This window comes from Anguilla rostrata, chromosome 19 (genome assembly GCF_018555375.3).
Source record: "Anguilla rostrata isolate EN2019 chromosome 19, ASM1855537v3, whole genome shotgun sequence".
NCBI lineage: Eukaryota > Metazoa > Chordata > Actinopteri > Anguilliformes > Anguillidae > Anguilla > Anguilla rostrata.
This window is the reverse complement of record NC_057951.1, coordinates 9,189,449-9,208,021: the sequence shown is the minus strand read 5'-3', so window position 1 is coordinate 9,208,021 and position 18,573 is coordinate 9,189,449. Positions and strand designations below refer to the sequence as shown.

Here is an 18,573-nt window from a genome sequence, read left to right as displayed (position 1 = left end):
AGCTTCACCTGCAGACCCACACACAGAGACTCTGCAAAGCAACTAAGGAATGTGACAGTGGCATATTAATGTTTTGCAAAGGAAAGCAGTCATGTTTAGTACTTCGTCGCATATCCTTTGCATGCAATGACTGCTTGAAGTCAATGACCCATAGACGTCAGGTGCTGAGCATCTTCTCAGAGTTGCAGGTTCAGTCAAAGAAAATGTGTTGATTTGTGACTAAGACTTATTTCTATTTTTCCTTTTGGATGTTGGTTTTGGTTTGATACTGTGTGTATTGGTTGTTGTTTTTTTTTTTGGTACTTTATTATTATTTTTTAAATCTTTATTCTAGTGTAATGAATTGACGATGATGTTCTAATAAAGGGGCATTAAAGTCGAGTCCCTCACTCACTCTCCTTCTCTCTCTGTCTCTCTCCCTCACCCTCTCTCTCCCTCACCCTCTCCCTCTCTGTCTCTGTCTCACTCTCTCTCCCTCTGTCTCTCCCTCCCTCTCTCTCTCTCTCTCTGGGAATAATCCTGACCCAGTTAGCATGTGTGACAGAGCGCAGTCTGAAGGCTTTTTTTTTTTGCGCAGCACTTTCACATTTCATCCTTCCTCAAAAATCCCCGCCACATTTTTCACCTCCTCGGAAATGAGCAATTTATGCCACATTATCCACGGCTTGATGGAAGAAACCATTAAAGTGGCGATTTGCTCCGAATCCCATGACTTCTAAATGAGAGGCAGAGCAGGAATCAGCAGTCTGGGTCACCTAATGGGAAAACAATGGGGCGGGCGAAGAACTTTACTTTTATTGCTGGCTAATTATCTCCTCAGCACAATGGCCATTGAAGTAAAGAAAAGTGCTCGTTAGCACCTGATTGGCTTTAACATGAAAGCATGCGGCAGCTCTGACTTCTTCCACTCAGCATGAAATCGGTTCAGGTGAAAAGAAGCGACTGGACGAATCCGAATGTTATAAACCCATCTCCCATCTCTTGGTCCTGACATCGTTAAATGGTGCAACGCAAGGCTCGTTATTTAAACTATAATCACTGTATTTGAAGCACTCAGAGAAAATGCTATGCAAGGTACAGATGTCCAGTGTTAATTCAACTCTAACAGTGTTAATTCAACTCTTAACAGATATCATTTGGTCCCACTCTGGAATATGGGACCGAATGTTATCTGTTAAGCGTTGATTTAACACCAGACGTTTTGCCAAAAAGACACAACTGAGTAAAAAAAAATGAAGCCAGCTTCTCACAGGCAGTTTTGAATGGAATGGGTAAACGCGTTAATGCTGAAAAGCATTATGGGTTTGGGCGAGCGTTCTCTGCCTCCCCCGGGGGAAGCTGACTGGCCACTGCTGCCGCGGGGAATGTTCCCTAGGGATCACGCCTCACAGCCCACAGCCTTTCAGAGAGAGGGAGAGAGAGAGAGGGGGAGGGAGGGAGAGAGAGAGAGAGAGAGGCGGAGTGGAGCGAGAGCGGGTGAATCGCTCGCGGGTGTTGGAATTCGATAGGTTTACACTTCTTTGTTCCTGAACACGTGTAGAATTCCCCCGGGAGAGCGCTGCTAGTTAGAGGAGTGCAGGGAAGCCTAGCAACGCCCGCTTTCAGCTACTCCGTCCGTCAAACAGCCGAACCGATTGCCGGGGTTTTAACGCACAGTAGCGCGCAGAACACTTCCGCGCGCTAAACTCACCGACTCCCACACTCCCATTTCTTTCGTGTTTTTTTTTTCTGCCCTCATTGATCTGTCTTTTCTCCACAGACTTCCCTCTAGGATCCTGGTGGATATAAACAGTAAAAAAGCGAAAACTCCCACACACACCTTGACTAAATGACTGCGACTGATAGGTTGAAGCCCACGCATTACACTAACGGGAACAGCAGCGGGACCGGAATGTTAAAAGGGGGAGCTGGGGGTGGGGGTTTTGGGCAAAGACCTCTGTTTAACATGCGTACCTTTCGAATTCCTCCGACTGACTTCGGGCCGTTAATAGCCTCTGGCTGACGGCTCCAACCTTTGCCTGCCAGCCACTGACATACACGGAGCCCCGTGTCTGACGCTCCGCTAGCCTGTCTCTGCTAGTGCCGCTGATTAGCTACGCACGCGGCAAAGCAGACGGATCCCACACAGCCAGGCAACCATCCCCATCGCATTTTGATAGATTTACAATATAATTTACTCATTTAAAGGGCACATGCTCCACGGCTGTTGCCTGGAAAAGAATAGAGTAGGCTATCAGCGGTCCGCCTTACAGCTATCAGACATACGTGCGCTGTGTGTAAAACCGAGGCTGAAATTTTTTTGTTTTTCAGCAAAAGTCAGCAGGCTATTTCAAATGCAGGGGGCTGGCTGACCCGGCGGGCTAGACAGACAGCACTTTCAGTTCTTATCGTGTCAGTGTAAGTATTCAACACACAAGATTAAGGATCTGCCTTCAGACAGCAAGTCAATGTCGTTTGACTTCAATTTCTTTATAAATGCACGGGACAAAGTGCGGTGCTGAGAGGCGGTCTGTTTTTTTATTTATTTAAAAAAAGCCTGTGTCAGTGGACTTGGATTGGTTCACTGCATGATTGGCCATGAGCTACATACAGTGCAGAAATGCAGTATTATATTCAAACTACAACTGAACAATTCAGGGACCTGCAACTTAAATTTGAGAAGGAAAAAAAAAAACCCATTGCAGGTATCAGAGAAACTGCCAACATGGCTGGAGGGATGGAGCGTGCATCAGGTGAGGGGGTGTGAGAGATGCATTGTGGGAAACGGGATAAGTTTTGCACCCGTCCTTTTTAAATGTGAAAGAGGGAGAGGCCGTCCCGTTCTCTGTTCTGTTCAGATTTTCTTTCAAACGAAGGGAGTGCTGTTTGTTTGTACATATATGGTTCTCTGGAGACATTAGCATTATAATTTATACAGAGAAAGCATTCTGCATGCGCACATGCAGGTAATGCCTTGCGAGCTCCATTTGGAGCAGTTACTGCCGTCCCTTCAGGGGGTTTTCCAATTAATTTGTTTAATATGCCAGCGCACTTTCATGTTTGTTGTAGCTTGAAATTTTAACCAATGTGGCGTGTGTGAGTCTGTGTGCGTGTGTGTCCATGGTGTGTGTGTCTGTGTGTGCGTGTGTGTGTGTGAATGCTGTATGTGTGTATGAGTACGTGCATGGTGTGCATGGGTGTGCATGTGAGTACAGGTTTGTGTATGTGCGCGCATCCATGTGTGCGTGTGTGCGTGAGAGAGAGAGAGAGTGTGTGTGTGTGTTTGTGCATGTATGTGGCTTACTCTAGGGGGGTTCAGGTCCGGTTCGGGCCCAGATCCCTGTAAAGCTGCTTTGTGACAACGCCAAAAAAAAAAACCCCTTTACAAATAAAACTGAATTGAAATCTGTTCCCAGAAACTGCCTGTGGAGACAAATTTAGATTCACTGGCTGACTTGCAGACACCAACCGACTAAAAAGAGAGTGGATGTGTCATGCGTTCTCAAACTCAAGCTTTAAGCTTGGAAAATGCACAAAAAAATGCAGACAAACACCTTGAGGTTACAGTGTATGAAAGCATGCAAACATACGCTCAATATTCCAAAAATACTGGCAGCATGCGAAAAGCCTGCAAACAAACAACTCGACTGTGGCTGAACGCTTCTAAATGGCCCGCAATCTGCTTCTTTCATCTCTCACTCCCCGCCTGTCTTTTGTGAACAACATGTGTCATTTACAAAAGGTTAATAAGCATTCTTCTGAGCGTGATCAGTAAAAAATCTAAATGGATGAACATATTGGCACCGTGCACACAAATAAGGACCCTTAATGGGTTTTCCTTTCACTAGACTCTGCCGTGGCACCGCACACGCCGCAGTACCTTTACATATCCTGCTGGCTGCAGATCAATAGGTTTTTTCGTTGAGTACACTCTGAATACAGCACGCCAAGCTTTATTTCGTGCGTTCCAAGGCCTGGCGGAAAAAATAGAAGCGTGCTTTTTCGAAAAACACCTGCAGGTGCGCACAAGTGTCCGCGCAAAGACGGGCACACGCGCGCGCGCGCGCGCACACGCACATACACATACAAACGTGTGCGCAGAGGCTTACAAACAAATCAGTCACATCAACAAAGCATTAAAATGTGAAAGAATTAAAATGAGAAAGAAAGAGAACTGAAGTGCTTTCATGTTTTCGGGCTACAGACGAATGCAGCGATTAGCAAAATTGATATACAACAGAATTCTCATCACCGATAAGTGGCCGTCTAATTCAACGCGCATCTGTGTACGTCTGTGTCTTTTTAGCATATCACAGAGGCGAGTCCCTAACAGGCGCTTCTTACCATTTAGAGGTAATTAATTAATGAGAAAACAACAAGCCCTTTTAACGGCCGAAATGAGTTCCTTCCCGGTTGTTGTTTTTGGGGTTGGGCACGATGAGGAGCCGGCGGGAGCGTAAGCGGAGCTCACCCTCAATATTCATGCGTGCGTCTGACTGATTACATGCCATGGAATTAGCAAGTGAAAAGCGGAATGGAAAGCATTGAAACAGCTTGTATACTTCATTGTGAGCAAGATGAAAAGCAGCAATAATACAATTTTACATTATAATCATGTTTACAGGTGGTACAAGTTACACTCACCAAGAGAATTAAAGGTAATATATATATTTAATTTATAATCATGGTAGTACTCTAAGTAGTAGCAGATGGCGTTAGTAGTACAGTACTAAGAGTTGTCCGTACTAATACTGAATCTAGCAGTAGTAGAAATAGCAGTTGTAGTAGTTATCACTTTTAGCACTTGTTGTAATTAGTGCAGTTCCAGAACCTGTTGTAACAGTAGCTGTTACAGTATAGTGGCAGTGTAGTAAGCAATGAATAAGAAGGCACTAGTTCCTGTTGTTAAAAATGATTATAACGTACTTAATCATGCCACTGCCGACTCCGTAAAGTAATCTTTGGTGACCCTGTTTTCAAACTCAAGAGTTAAGTGCAGCGTATGCAGCTGCCTCTGCCCGCAAGCTCAAAGGGACAGGTTCATAAGTACATCTGCACCGTATGACACACAGCGCCACAGCCGCAGGTATTCTCATAGCTTATAAAACAGGGCTAACTGCAGGGCGAGGGTGGCTGCGTGTTCAGAATATTTAGGATTAATAAACATATAATGTGAACAATATGCGTCTTTTCATGGATTGTATCACTGCACAAGCACCACAAGCCATGGGTGAATAGTTCAACTGGCTATAGTTAGCAGCTGCAACTACAAACTACAGGTATTTAAGAGTAAAGCTGACTGGACTCACTACACAATGTAATGAAATTAGATCCTATCTACATAAGCACTTTACACAGTGTTATTGGTACTGATCAATTGTAATAGATAGATAAATAAATGCACCGAATGTGCCTGGATTTATTGATTTATTTATCTGGTAGATGAACCATCAAGGAATGGTAAACTGAATCTTGGATGTCCAACGGTGATACTGTTGAAGACACTCAATGATCATCGTATTATGAGGGAAATTCACAATGAACTGATCATAAAGTGATAAATTAAGAGTAGCAGTGCAGTCTGTGGTCTGAAAGCATATTCGCTAAGTACCACGATCAGGAAACTCACCGTGATATGTTTTTAATTACAGTGGGGTAGGGGACACAATGCAAAATTTAATTTAACACTTGAATTAGCATTTGCTATCTGCCAGGAGATTTGTTCTGGCTTATTTCATGTAGGGGTACTTCATTCGAGGGAAAATAGCATTCTGCTGCTCTCGGTACCTCGCCACGGAGATGCAGTTTTCAAAGAAATTGCAAAGTGCCAGTCTGTCACAAGATGGGGAAGATCATATCACTGTGACAAAGTGACTGACTGACTGAATGCTTCTGACATGCCAGTCTCTCTCTCTCTCTCTCTCTCTCTCTCTCTCTCCATCTTCACACCACCCCCGTCACTTACATCAGAGGGCTTTTTAAAAAATATTATTCCGCATCACACATCCTACCCACCCCCTCTTCTCCAAAGACTAGCTCTTCTTTCCAGAGATGATTTTTTAAAACTTGGTATTTCTTACAGGAAAGGACAGTGAGGTGAATAAAGTAATGGGTGATTACTCTTAATCTTCCTAAACAAATTTCGTAATTTGCATACTGTATAAGGGAATGGGTATCACTATATGCATTACGGATGCATTACATTTTCCTGATTTGACAGTCCATTAGTATTTTCTCTCTGTCCTTCAGACAGCCTTAATTAATGTACTGTTTGTGGAAACTGAAGAATATGTTAAAAGTTTAAAATGCTGTGCAATTAGGAATTCAGATAATGCATTAATAACCGTGTTCTGCATTTAAAACTATATTGATGGCAGTTACAAAATATTATATTGAGAAGGCAACTTGGATTTCTGGAATGAAGAGTTCTACCCAAGGTGTCAGTTTGCAAAAGGTATCAAACAGTTACCTGTAATGCCATCTTAACAGTAAGTGATATAATACCTTGTGGATTTGTCTCATTGGCTACTCTATCCTCCACCTATAAAACACAATATACATTTTTTGTTTAATAATGCAGGTATTAAGTATTTATTACCTATTTATTGCTTCAGCTTATTCAAAAGTATTAATATCAAATAAGCATGTGCATATGAAATATTTAGGATGAATGTAGAATATATTGAGACACTATTTCATATTTTTTTTTAAAACACTGAAGAAATATCTCAGGCATATTATTTCCTGCAAGTTTATGATAGTATGTTATTGCCATCTCATATTTGTGACTGATAGGTCGGAAATCAAGCGGAGACTAAATATTCTATGGTGTTTCTCCTTGATTAATTACTGAATCTCCTCATGGCCACGATGACAGCCTCGCTCACAGGCACAACGCAAAGATGGAATAGCCGGCCTGATAAGGAAAAGCAGTGATCTTCATCTCCCAGGCAATATTTTCCATTTCACTGACTGTAGCCCCTCGGATATTTCAGCAAAAGGAAATAAAATATATGAAGTAAAAGAAAAGAAATTTCTTTCATCCGTCTTTATGAGCAGCGAACCGGCACATGCGCTGTTTCCCCTTCCCCTGGCTCTCGCCCACGGCCGCTGTACCGCCAAAGTTTATGGGGCCGATTTTACCGTTTAAAAGCGCTCTCTGAAACCACAGAGACCCCTAACCGCTAGAATCGTATCCAAAGTGATCAGGCTCAATTGACTCATTTGTTTATCCATAATTAATCGCGATTATAATAGTCACAACTGTAAGACAATAAGTAGAAAAGGCAAATGGACAATAAGTAATACTTTTCTGCAGGTCTTGTGGTTATACATCACATACACGTGTACATGTGTGTGAGTGTGACTGTTAAACACTGGATTACATTTTATTTCATCAATCACACCACGGCATAAATTAATTTTCAGAAGACACTTCTGATTGGAATCAGCAGCGGTATAGACCGAACTGTCAAAGATAGAAATACAGAGTTCAGCTTCTGAAATGTGCATCTGGAACGCCAGCGTAAACACACAAGGAGGTGAATTTGGGATTTGGCGGTAAAAAAAAAAAAATGCACACGGCCTCATTTAGACTGACGTGTTGCTCGGAGAGAGAGAAGGGGGGCGAAGCGTTGACTTGCTGAGGTGCGTCGAGCACCCGTCACGATTCGCGCAAGCCCCCTGAAAGCCAGCAGTGAAAAGAGAGCGAGAGAGAGAGAAAAAAAAAAAAACAGACAAGCCATCCAGACCCCCCCGTCCCTCCTGGGGGTTCCCGAATCTCTTTTGTCAAAAAAGAACCAGCTGTCAGTCACCTTATAACCACCTGCCTGGGAGACAAATCACTCCCCTTCACCCTCCTCCTGTCCTTGGCTTGTGTCGCTGCCCACAGCAAGCTCGGAATATCTGATAAGAGCGCGGCGTGAATCAGACCGTATTAAGCAGATTGTTTAAAATGTCACGCGGGGGGTGCCGTGGACCTTTAATGCCAATCGCCCCTGTGGTAATATCAGCCTTTAAAACAGACCGCGCGGGCGCTGTGCGACAGGCTAGCCCGAGAGAGAGCCCCTCTGTACCTGTGCTGAACGAGCTCAGGTGCGGCTGAGGCCCGGTGTCGATTAGGCCGAGATGACGGGAGGAGGAAGGCGGCACATCCTCGGCTTGAAGAGGAACGCTCCGGCATATCTCTTAAAGCTGCTAAATTGTTTAATCTAAAGCAATGTAATTAGCGAATAAAATGGCCGCTTCACCAACTATTTGAACTGTTATGCATCCATCCTTGCTTAGAGTGGACATCCACACTAACAAGCACCAACTTTTTATATATTAGATAATTTGTATTTCTCTATTGATTTCTAACCTTCTTCAAGGTTTCCACAACTCCCAGGTTGAAAGCACGGGAGAATTTCTCCTTCCGTCCTTGCGCTGCAGCAAATTATATTTGCAAAACTGCACTCTGCCTGCTCATTCTTGGAAAAGAAATTCCTTATCACTTATATTCACGAGATATAAATGCTCCAAAGACACCGGAAGCAAAGACTCCAAATATCTCAGTAATTATTATGGTTCAACCCTTTGAACACTAAACAAAGTACTTTTTTTCCATTTTATCAGTGCAGTAGCCTTGCACTGACTGGACGAAAAAGTGTGAAAAGTAGTTTCAGAAGTGCATTCTGGGAAAAGACATGAACAAAGTGAGTTTGAAGAAGTGATGTTTATTTTCCTCAGAAATATGGGCCCTTCAGCAAATGTAATTGGATTAAGTGTTTTCCGAGTGCAACCTGTGCATGCTTTGAAGGCTGGTACAGGGATTGGGGGGAAAAAGCTGCTTTGTGGGGAATGTAGTGAAAGAAAATGGAGATTTCTTTCCCCTTCTAGGTCCTCTGTTCTCTTATCAGTGTCCTACTGGAAAACAAACAGAAAACCCTGAGACCCTCCTTGACTAGAGAGGTGTACTCTGGTGGGGTCAGTGCAGGACTATGACTAGTCAACAGACACACTAAAGGTTTCTGTGTTAAGCCCTGGAACGTTTCTCAGAAAGGCTGCAGGCCACCGCTCAGTTTTTCATTAACGGCTCTCTCATCCCGAGCTTGAAATTTCTGGCCTGCTCAGCTCATCCGCGGTTGCTCGTCCGAATCGCGCTTATACCCACAGTCCGCCTTTGCTGATGAAGTCTTTCCACGTTTCCATGCCGACATCGCAATGTCGAGTGCGAAACATCAGCAAGCTGTGCTGTCCTGATACCGCTTTCAAAGATCTCCTCTTGCAGCCACTCCAGACGTACAGTAACTACTGGCAACCTGGACTGTCCAGCATTTTTATACATGGCCCAATGCATTCTGGGATGTTATTTGCTTCGTTAATGGATGAGCCACGTTATGCACCAAGAACAGGTCAATGGGTCTCATATGAGACTCACGCATCCAAGCATCCTCTTTCCCGACATGTTATTTTCTGAGGCAAAAACACCTACTTTGAGTGAGCTACTTATTTTGTGGTTTGCCTTACGAAGAAAATCACTGAAATTAGCCTTTTCACACGTGAAAATCATAACCCCACATGTGAATTAAGCATTTTCACAACTTAGCATCTTCACATCAAAATATTTGCCCGTGAAAAGAACATGTGGACGTTTTCACTTGCAAATGAAAATTTCCACATGCGAAAACAAAACATGTGACTTGAAATAGCACAGGCTACCTTTCCCCACGCTCATCTTATGAGAGAGATTACTGTTATAGTTATTATTATAGTATATGTGCAGTCTTGGGTGTTTACAAGTGGTTTCTGAACACATGGTTTTTGAACACAAGCTTTTTTTCGTAGGGGTTAAAACATTGCACACAATTCACTCAATGTTTTTTTTTTTTTTTTTTTCTGCTGGCTTGAAGAGCACGCATCACTTCCCTTACAGAGCATCACCATTTTAGATGTTTAAATCTGTTAAACATGGCCCCTGCCTTGTGATGAGACTGCCACAGATCTTTAATTAAACGTTTGAAGAAGCCGGCCTGCGTTAATATCTTAATAGTGCTTTGATTAAGGTTTAAATCCTGTCCTGATCTAGGTCTGTAATGGAGAGTAATTACATCCGATAAAATAAGATTTTGCGATGACAAACATTTGATAACTTTCCAAGTTACCCATCACATTTAAACCACATTAACCATGCAGGCTGTTGATTTAATGGGATAAACAGAGAACATTTGTTCTTGATTCATACTCAATTCTATAAAAAGAAATAATAAAGCTGTCGTACAGTGGCAATATTTTGCTGCCAAGAAGGCTGTTATGGTTCATTGGCTTAGCAAACAACATTGTCTTGTGTGCCTAATGTCATTGATTTTAAAACAAGAATCTTATCCTCCGATTTTGGATAACTACCTTCCTCAGAAGCTGACGGTAATGCCCCATCCGGGATTTGAGCTGCAAACCCGTCTCCCAGCACAGTGGAAAAGCACATCAGCACAGAAGCCCGCATTATTACTGGTGCAACGGATAAGGAAAGGCGCCTTTATGCGTCCCGCCCGGCGGGAGATCTCATCGGATTTCACACATGGGGTGCCAGACCCCCCGGAGCGGACCTGGACACGGTCTCCGCGTGATTTCACTGAGGGGTGGGGGGCGGGGGGAACGGACACTTAGCGCCGCCACCTCACACGCTCGGCGGTTCAGCTCGCGGTCATCGTGTGGAACGCGTGTGTCTCACCGTATACTCATTAGCCGTTTTTACGAAAAGGACATGAGTGTTTGAAAATGAGCCGCCTGGGGTGGGGGGGGGAGGTGAAGTGTCTTTGGTTCGACGCGCCAAACTAACGGCCCTACAAGGTGCATTTATAGTAGAAATGAAAAGAATTCGATTCTCAGGCTGTCTGGATCCTCTCCACTGTTACACGCAGTAAAGCCGGCCTGCCCTCGGCAAAGACATTTCCAGGCCTGTCAAACGCGACCGAGGATGTGTTCCGCTTCCTCTTTCTCCATGGCTGATAGGAGAGGGGCCCTGATATACATTTAACTGGCTCGCAGCTTCGCTTGCGTTTCTTTAAAGCTGGCCATTTGCATTCCGCCATCGTCTTCTATGATGTGTGAAAAATAAAAGGGGGGGGGGTGGAGGGGGGGTTTCTCAGCTCGTCATTGTGCGCGGGGACAACAGGGAGTCAAGCTGCCCAGCAAATTCCCACTGGGGAGAGGAACCTTTCCCATGGTCCTCCAGGCCAGGAGGATAATATCGACGCAACCCCGTTTCACACGCCGGACAAGCGGAGCATTCAGAGGCACTTCTTCAGGCTCCTTTGTTTCTGGAGTGCGGCTTTCTCTCCGTGTCCTTCCTGGACCTTGTCATTTCTACTGAAACCCTCATTCCAATTGTCTTTTTTTCTTTTTTTAAAGAAAGAAAGAAAGAAAGAAAGTAAGAAAGAAGTGTTGAAAGCAGCTACATCTGAAATATGAATTTCTTCATCACTCCTAATGAATATTTAAGTGGAGTAAGCAGCCAGATTAATGATGAGTTAATGTTTTAAAATTGCTCATCTGGCCGTGGACACGGGAACCGGAGCTGTCTTCAGACGGGGCCGTTCCCGTTCCCTCTGTCCTGCGACGCGGGCGGCTCCTAATTAAATTCCTCTGGACAGCCGAACCCCCGGGTCACCGCCTCGCGCGCTTGTTCTAATCTTGGCGCCCTCTGAGCTCCTGCTTTGATGAATCCTCCAGCGCCCCCCGTCCCTTTAAAGACCTCCTCCGCGGCGGCGGCGGCGGCGGCTGCGACTGCTCGCCCGGCTGCGCGCTCACAGCGAGTCGGGCACCTCCGAGAGGAGGCGCAGCGAGAGCCTCCTTTCGCTTCCCCCCGCGAGTCTGCCGTCGCTGACCGTGGTGCTGAAGCAGCCGTCTGCGAGACGGCTCGAAAGGGCCTCTTACCTCGAGACGCCGCCCGCGGGGGACGCGTCTGTTTCTCCAAAACGGTCACCGTCAGCCGTTACACACAGAAGAGCTGAGCTCGGGCTCTGATGAATGCCGCTCCCCGCTCAGCACCTTCGGGCTCCGGTGCCCCCGTCACAGAGAAAATGAAATTTCTGGAACTTTCCGTCCTCAGGTCCACTCCTAGGTGTGGGGCGAATAGGATGAGCAGGATAACGTGAAAGGGTCTAATTCTATAGTTATACAACACATATCTACATTCATTCAAAAGAGTCATCTCAATATAATAAATACTCTAAATTTTGAACCATTACAAAGATGGTTATCATCATCATCACCATCATCACAACAATCTTCAACCATAAAACAATTACCAGCTGCAATTAAGATTCATCTGTCACAAAAAATGACAGTGTCCTTGAGGAACTCGTTACCGAGTGAAGGAAAGCACAGTGATCATTTTATTTTTTTACTTCATTTCTTCTTCCTTGCATTGCTGTTCCACCTTCAATGACAAACATACGGACCACTGTTTTCAATACAGACACACTCTTCTGTAGCATGGATAATGCTGCAGGAATATGATTATTTCAGATGTGTACATGTCTGCGTGCACACATGCATTTGTGTATGTGTAGCATTCTTTATGCTTTTTGCCTGAGTAAACCCTCATTTCCTTACACAAATATACAAATATATAGACATGACCTGGAGAATTTTTTTTCCTTACAGATGGAAGGCAAAATTTATGAACAATGAGGTCATACACATACGCACACACATGCACGCACACACACACACACACACATACAACAGCCATTAAAGGGATTTCAGGGAAGACCGGCACCATAAAAGGGAGCGAGTCTTTGACCAGACACCCAGGGAATTTGAAGATAGGAGAGGAGTCTTAAGAATAAAGAGTAAAGCCTGGGAAACTGTATTTGAATTTTATCGCTGGAAGCCAACATGTCCCCGAAAGCTCTGGGACTGATAACTGCGAGGGCCAGTAACTTTATTTAAATAATTTTTTTTATTTACCAAAGTGATTTTTACATTCCAGACCGCTGCTTCAGTTGCATAGCAACAGAAGGTACAGCCGTACAGCGCACTGAATTCTGCATAGAGCAGCTATATCGCTCCTCCTTGCAACACAGAAATCCGTACTGCTGCTCTTATAGATCACCGGCGGAGGTTTGTGTCTTCAGGGATGTGAACTCAATGCCGTCTGACACCGCAGAGGGAGTCGTTGTAGAAAAAAACGGCTCTGTAAGTCACATGAAGTCAGCCTTCGTGCACGACAAAGCACATTTAAAACAAACAATTCTGGCTGGCCAATGTGGGTCGGATCACCTCTGATATCGTGTCTCCGCGTGACGTCTTTCATTTTTAATCGGAGAGCTCGGACTCAGTCAGCAGAGAACGTTGCGGAGCCGTTCTATTCGGGTACACGCACAGACACAGCTCCTCATGAATATAGAATCCATCCGGTGTAAAACTCTCAGCTTGAATCCAAGTGCAGGCTTTTTGTTTATGATAATCACAAATGCGACAGCATGGCATTTTTCTTTTGAGAACGTTCTAAAATGGGACCGGCGGCGTACAACAAAAATATCCTCTGGAACGTCTAATTACAGAGATAAGCACATAAATGGAGGAAGGTTGATTATTTTCAGCGCAAAATCAGAGATCTGATCTGAAAGGGCGAATAAAATCTGAATGCGAATAAAACCGTTTTTTTTTTTTGTTTTGACGCACTTGGTGCTCGATTAAGCAAACCGTTAGCCCCGTGTTCTGTAATCGTATCCGTCACGCGTCACTGAGATTTATTTAGCAAAAACGGGACGTGCTGGCTCACGGCTACCGAAAAGATAAAAACAAAAAAAAAAAATTCAAAAGAAACTAAAAAATTATCTGCAATCTTTTCATGGGCAGGACTAAGAAAATCATCCGTGCTCTGTGGACTTCACGTTGGTATCTTTCAAGCACATTTCTTAACAGGAAAGACAGGCTTTTACATAGACTGAAGATGATTGTTTAGAGCAATCAAGTCAAAACTGACAAATATACCTTCTAATGGGATGAGTGTATCCAAACCCTGTTAGCGATTAGAACAGTGCTGCTTCCATTTGTTGTGGATTACCGTTATAGCTAAACAACTGAGCAAATTATTTTCTTATTTAGTTTTTATAAAAAGGACTACTGAGCATACAATGTAATCTGTAGATCCCACAGAATCCATCAGTTCCTGTAGCTTGTGTGGAACAGCTGTCATATCAGCAAGCTCAATTAGAGATGCATCCAAGGGTGTGCAGAAGGTCTGTTTCAGTCCTTGGGTCTCAAACACACAGACACACATCTAATTTTCCCCGTTCAGTCAGACATACAAATACAAATAGCTCAGTGTTGCCGGAACAGGCTCCCTGAACCAAAACTGAACAATCTAAGAATGTTCTCCATTGTTGATACTCTTGCATTCATTCAAGACGCCACCCCATTGAGTCACACTGTTTACTATCCCACTTAAAATCACCAAGGCTCAAAATACAGTAGCCCCCCATATTTTCCAAAGATATAATATGAAATGGTAATGCTGGGAGCATGCTGAACACCCAATGCACTTGGGTGAATTCAGTCCAGAAGGTCGTAGGTTTGAATCCCACCCTGTCGTTGCATCCTTGAGGAACCCCCTCCAAGGCCGCATGTCCTCAGAATGATTTTAATTATGTATGCTCACCGCCTAGCATCCAATTACCACATCGGGACCAAAAAGCCTCAGATGCTCAACTTTAATATCTCTCGTTGCAGCTGAAAAAGAAGGGAGGCTCGAAATGAACGAAGCAGCGAAAGCGCATCACAGATAATCTCCAGAAATGTGTTCTCATCTTTCAACAAAACAGCCTGTGTGGGAGACATTCCGCAACGCGAGTTCATTTCAAAGTGCCTTAATGAATTCCAGCAAGCCACAAAAGTTAGGATTGCATTTAACCTAACCACAGCACATTTTGTCCTTAACTGATGGTGGATGTAATGTAAAGTAAGTTCATGTTCTTCTGCTATTGTTATTTTATCATTTGGTTTCTAATTTTTCTTTTTGGGGTTGGGTCCAACAGAATATTGCAAGTTAAGCATTTGCTCATATTTAAAAATTGTTTTGGTATAACAGAGGTCCTAGTTGGTTTGTCTGGTGAACTTTGTCTTGTGAGCTTTTTCTGGTGAACTTTGTCTTGTGAAATTATGCTATCGTTCATTTTATGCTGTACTTGTCAGCAAATCCTTGCAGTTACCCACAGCGTGCACATATTAAGATTGTCAGTGGGATTCAAACTGGAGCAACAACAGAATGGAGCAGCAACACAATGCCAATAGCAGGATAATTATATAAAGTGCAGTTATAGTTGGGCAGGGTTCATTTCCATTCATATCTGGATATTTAGCAAGGCCATTCATGCTAAATACTTTACTCAACAGTACTCAACAGTTCACCACACAGGACTACAATGCCACCCAAGGTAACACTCCAGGCAGGACCCACAATGCATCCCACTTACCATACAAACATAGAGCTCTGCGCATTTCATATGAATTCAAGACCAAGGAACGAATGAGATATGTACACAATGTATTCTGATTTTAACGATTGCATCCGCAATTCATTGTGATTTTCAAGAATTCTAAACATCCAGCAGCAAATACAACATTGGCAGAACAATCCAATGGTGTTAATAGTCAACACAACTGAAACTAATGGGGTAATAACAGCATGAAACACAGCGCTGTGATGCCCTTTATCGCTGCTGCTGAATATGCCGTTTACCAAGTACTCGTACCTGCCCCAAAGGGCCATTTCATTGGACGGTGCCATTTAATGGCGCTGCTTGTCTGGCAAATAAAATAAGAAAATCTTCTGTCAAACAGTTTTTCCCCGATTTTCAAATACTTGTGTTTTGGTGACATGTCCAAGTTCTTAGCAGACACACTTGTAAAAGGTACAAGGTAAATGACTTGCATCAATGTAATGAAATGATTTTACTGTGTACTGAAGTTGTTGCACTTCAAACAGACCATTGACAAATATAGCAATCTCTCTCCCAATCGCACATTGCGTTATTGCTTTTTCAATAAATGTAGCATCGTTTTATTTTTGGCCATTCAGAAATGTTTTCATCCAACATGCATCCAACTAATTCTCATCACTCCAATTCCAAACTTTTGAAAATGTGGGGACTTTGATAGCGAGCCAGAAATAAATCCTCCCTGTGGTCTAATTAGAGTCTGTTGTTTCATTAGACAAACAACATTTATTGCACCATTTTTCTACCATTGTTCATATATTCCTACAGTTAGGCCTACCTCTACTGGCTTTCAAGGAAACCCATTTGCAAATTTAATGGCATGTCAAGAAAATAATGGGTAAGTCTGTTCTAAGGAACAATTTCTACTCATAACAGCTACATTTGTTGATATCATTAAAACACTAAAATAAAATGCATACTGTACCAACAAACTACCTTAATTAGACAAATGACTCATTCCGAATAAATAATTTCAGCACACACACATAGGGCAAATGAAACTACGTTGCGTGTCCTCTAATTAATTTGCTGATTTACCTGAACAACTGGGCCTACATCTCTTCACTCTTATTACAATAGGCTATGCTAATAAAATTGAATGGCCTATTAAACCGGCTACAGGACATCATAAAAAAAAAAATGAAAAATTGCTATCCATCGAAAAAGGGTCACGTTCCTCCGTGTTCCCCCGCGCGGGGGTGTTTTCGTCGCGGGACACGTTTTGGACAGCGTTCATCCGTTATCTCCTCCGCTCCCCGTTCCTCCAGGTGGAACAGGACCGCCAGCCGTAATGGGATAGAGGAGCCACGGGAGGGAGAGAGAGGGAGAGATGAATCGGACCCGGCTCTCGTCGAGTAAAGTGCAAATCAGCCAAATGCGCGACAAACTCTCAAATCACTTCTCGAGCTCAATGAGCTGTGCGCCCTCGTGCCTCAAAAGTGAAGTCTGCTCTGAGCATTGTTATTCATTGTGCCTCTTCAGAAGAAGAACAAGAAGAAGAAGAAAAAAGCCCGGTTTTCTAAGCTGTGCAAATACGAGCCAGACCTGCTGAGCCTTTTTTTTTTTGTCGGAAGACTCCTTAGTGCGCGTTGATGTGCCAGAGATGTTGGCAGCAGTAACTTGAGTGCTGCTAACGATGTGACTGCTACTGTCTTTTGACGGCTTTTTGATGTATAATGGAGCCCCCGTTGCTCCTCTGGAAGAGACAAGAGGAATGTGTGTGTGTGCGTGTGTGTATGTGCATGCCTGTATGTGTGTGTGTCCATGTGTTTGTGTGTGTGTGTGTGAGAGAGAGAGAGAGAGACTTTTTGTGAGCGCGGGTGGGAGTGTGTGGTGATGACTGTATGAGCACATGCATGATGGTGTGTGATGTGTGGTGTGTGTGTGTGTGTGTGTGTGCATATGTGTGTGGCGCACATGTGTGTGTGTGTGTCAGAGAATGAGAGTGTGTGTTTTTGTGAGTGTGGGTGTGAGTGTGTGGTTATTTTATGTGCACGCACATTGCTATTTTGGGAAGTCGTGCACGCAAACAGAGCAAAACAAGCAGGTGCTTGTCAAAGCCACCATGGGCAGCCTATCAGTTTGCAGAAGCCACTGATTTCTGTAGCCCTGAATAATTTCCCTGAGATACAGCTCTTGTGTAAGTGGCGTCTGCAGTACTGTGCGCACACTTTGACACGCATTGACAACGTCATTGGGAAGGCATAAATTCAACGTCTAAGACAGCTATTAACATCGAAAAACCGGGGGGGGGGGGGGCTTTTATTCTGAAATAAAGAACACGTGCTCGGCTGAGGGTTCAGAAGGTCAGCGCCACCGCGCCGCGCCTTATTGTGCAACAAATTCCTGCCGCTCCCATAAAAAGCAGGGGAATAGGGAGCAGCGATACACAGAGGAGCTGCAGATTTTTATCATTTGGGAAAAAATACTGCGTGACCCAACTGCAGTCGACACGCGCTCTTTTTCATTCTGACCGACCCGACCTCACAGAGCAGTGTGCGCCCCTCAGCTCGCCTCCTTGACTTTCACCTTTCACGGGGGCGAAAAAATTAAAAAACGTGTAATTTTCCCAACAGCAATTTTCCACAAATCAAACGGAAGAGCTTGTAAAATTATAGTGGCTCAGCTGTTTCAGAGGCTTTTTTTTTTTTTTTTTTTTTTTTTTTTTTTGAAGCTCACACTGTAAGCGGCGAGTCGGAGCTTCAGCTCGAGTCGTACTCGGTCGACTGTGACCAAGAAAGAGAGCAATAACAACAGCCAATAAAAAAAGGTCCTTTCTTTACTTCCACTACCCACGTTCAAAACATGCAGCTACGACTCTCTCTCTCGCAGACGTGCGTCGAAGGAGCACGCTTACATAAAGAAGTGCGATTCCATTTCTCAGCACAACCGGTTCATTAACTGCATACGTGAAAAAAGAGCAAAAGGTTTTATTTATCGGAGTGATATCCATCAACCTATCCTTTTAAACCGCCTATTCCTGCTCAGGATCAAGGGTGGGGGAATGCACCCTAGACACCCTACACCCTAGACAGATCGTCAGTCCATCACTGTACACACACACACCATTCACTCACACATTCATGCCTACGGCCAATTTAGAGTCTCC

The 18,573-nt window shown here is 43.9% G+C and overlaps 1 protein-coding gene across 1 annotated transcript in view; it reads right to left on the bottom strand.

Moving 5' to 3' along the window:
- Positions 1–12,000, bottom strand: part of sema3d (sema domain, immunoglobulin domain (Ig), short basic domain, secreted, (semaphorin) 3D) — a 78,581-nt gene extending 66,581 nt beyond the window's left edge. The window contains exon 1 of the mRNA XM_064318535.1: positions 11,893–12,000. The gene's annotated coding sequence lies outside the window, so the exon portion shown is untranslated. The remainder of the gene's footprint in view (positions 1–11,892) is intronic.
- Between the last annotated feature and the right edge of the window lie 6,573 nt (positions 12,001–18,573).